This window comes from Tachyglossus aculeatus, chromosome 5 (assembly GCF_015852505.1).
Source record: "Tachyglossus aculeatus isolate mTacAcu1 chromosome 5, mTacAcu1.pri, whole genome shotgun sequence".
Taxonomy (NCBI): domain Eukaryota; kingdom Metazoa; phylum Chordata; class Mammalia; order Monotremata; family Tachyglossidae; genus Tachyglossus; species Tachyglossus aculeatus.
In genome coordinates, this window is record NC_052070.1 from 102123002 (window position 1) to 102125963 (window position 2962).

Below are 2962 nucleotides of genomic sequence, written 5' to 3' on the forward strand. Positions count from 1 at the left end.
GCCAAGATCCACCCTTTCCTCTCCATCCAAACCGCTACCCTGCTGGTTCAATCTCCCATCCTATCCCGACTGGATTACTGCATCAGCCTCTTCTCTGATCTCCTATCTCCTGTCTCTTCCCATTCAATCAATCAATCAATCAATCGTATTTATTGAGCACTTACTGTGTGCAGAGCACTGTACTAAGCACTTGGGAAGTACAAGTTGGCAACGTATAGAGACAGTCCCTACCCAACAGTGGGCTCACAGTCTAGAAGGGGGAGACAGAGAACAAAACAAAACATATTAACAAAATAAAATAGACTAGCTATGTACAAGTAAAATAAATAAATAAATAGAGTAATAAATATGTACAGATATATATACATATATGCATTCAATCTGTACTTCATGCTGCTGCCCGGATCATCTCTGTGCAGAAATGCTCTGGGCATGTTACTCCCTTCCTCAGAAATCTCCAGTGGCTACCAGTCAACCTATGCATCAGGCAAGAACTCCTCACTCTCGGCTTCAAGGCTCTCCATCACCTCGCCCCCTCCTACCTCACCTCCCTTCTTTCCTTCTACAGCCCAGCCCGCACCCTCCACTCCCCTGCTGCTAACCTCCTCACTGTGCCTCGTTCTTGCCTGTCCCGCCATTGACCCCTGGCCCACGTCCTCCCCATGGCCTGGAATGCCCTCCCTCCACACATCCGCCAAGCTAGCTCTCTTCCTCCCTTCAAAGCCCTCCTGAGAGCTCACCTCATCCAGGAGGCCTTCCCAGACTGAGCCCCCTCCTTCCTCTCCCCCTCCCTATCCTCCCACCCTACCTCTTTCCCCTCCCCACAGCACCTGTACATATGTTTGTACAGATTTATTACTCTATTTATTTTACTTGTACATATTTACTATTCTATTTATTTTATTTTGATGATATATTTTGGTTTTTTATCTGTCTCCCCCTTCTAGACTGTGAGCCCATTGTTGGGTAGGGACCGTCTCTATATGTTGCCAACTTGTACTTCCCAAGCGCTTAGTACAGTGCTCTGCACACAGTAAACGCTCAATAAATATGATTGAATGAATGAATGAGATGAATGAATGAATGAATGAAATGAATGAAACCAGGTCCTCTGACTCCCAGACCCCTGCTCTTTCCACTAGGCCACGCTGCTTCTCATTGTCCCCGCCTAAAAGGGATAAGAAGGGCTACATTAGCCCATTCTGCAGAGGAGAGAACTAAGGCCCAGGAGGAGAAGGGCCATAAAAGGCATTCCCTAAAACATTTTCTTCTCCCCAGATCATAAATTCCCATTCATCATCTCAGCACTTTGTTCTCACAACCACCTAAAGCCTTGATAATCTGTCAATATGCATAGATGTCTTTTTAGGCAGTTCTTTCATCGTTTTTCCACCATTCTATACTCTTTTTCCTCCTATCTGCAAAATCCCTTTGAGCCTGTCTCCCTCCCTCTTTAGATTGTAAGTTCCCAGCATTTAGGTGCGTAGCCGCAATTTATGTATTTAAAGTAATGTCTGTCTCTCCCTGTAGACTGGAAGCTTATTGTGAACAGAGGACATGTTTACCATCTCTGTTATCTTGTACCCTCCCAAGCGTTTAGTGCAGTGCTCTGCACACAGCCAGTGCTCAATAATTACGACTGATTAGGAACCCTCTCTTTTACCCTCCACTTAGCCCAGTGCTCTGCAAACAATAAAGGGTTGAGTCGATACTATGGATTGATATTTATTGGTGAATTCAGAGGTGCCTGTCCCTTTGGTGCAGAGATTGGATTGGAATGCAGTCTCTTGACTCACAGCCCCGTATGTTGTCCAAGGGATCGGGACTCCTTTCATGCATGTGCCTGCTTCCCTATGTTGACTGGAGGAGCTTGTAAGGACCATGCCAAACTGAAAGAGTCTGTCTAGGCATCCCAGGGCAACCTTTGATGACTCCCTTCAGTTGTATTTATTGAGCACTTACTGTGTGCAGAGCACGTACTAAGTGCTTGGGAGAGTAATAATAATAATTATTATCATGGTATTTGTTAAGCACTTACTATGTGCCAGGCACTGTTCTGAGCGCTGCAGTGGATACAAACAAATCAGATCGGACACAGTCCCTGTCCCATGTGGGGCTCACGATCTCCATCCCAATTTTACAGATGAGTTAACTGAGGCTCAGAGAAGTGAAGTGACTTGCCAAAGGTCAAACAGCAGACATTGGCGGAGCTAAGATTAGAACCCCTGACCTTCTGACTCTCAGGCCCATGCTCTATCCACCACGCCATGCTGCTTCTCCAGTGCAACAGTAAATAGACACATTCCCTGCCCACGACCATCTTACAGCCTAGAGGAGAGTACAAGTCCAAAGCAGTCCAAAGCACGTCTCCCAGACTGTGGGGTGTCGTGCCCCTCAACCTTCCTCCTGGGTACAATAGGGGGGAAGGGATGTGGTGGCTTCAGTCCTCAGAACCTGGGACCCCTCCCCCTCCCCCAGATGGTTAATGCCCCCCTCCAGCTGGTCCTGCTTCAGTGTGATGCCAGAGTACCCACCGGCTGTGGCCACCCATGTTGGAGCCATGGTAGCCTTCCGACCTTCTAAAGGCTCAAGTGTTTTGGGACAGGGCTCCATCCCAACACCCCCCCTTCCCAGAGACACTTGCTGCTCCTCCTGGAGTCCTGGGCTATGGGAATTCTGGTTGATATGATCAGAGTGGCTGCCTTGGGCTGACCAGGATGAGTTCCCTTTGGCTGCTCTCTGCCTCCGTTTCCCCATCTGCAAAATGCAGTTAGTCCCTGCCAGCCTCAGGCCTACACCATGTGGAAATCACTCGATCGATCAATCAGTGGTCCATTCATTCATTCAATCATATTTATTGAGTGCTTACTTTATGCAAAGTATAGAGGGGGCAAAAGAAGCGTCTGAGGTGGATTCGAACCCACGCCTCTGTTGGGAGACCAGAAGCCCCAACAAGGGAAAT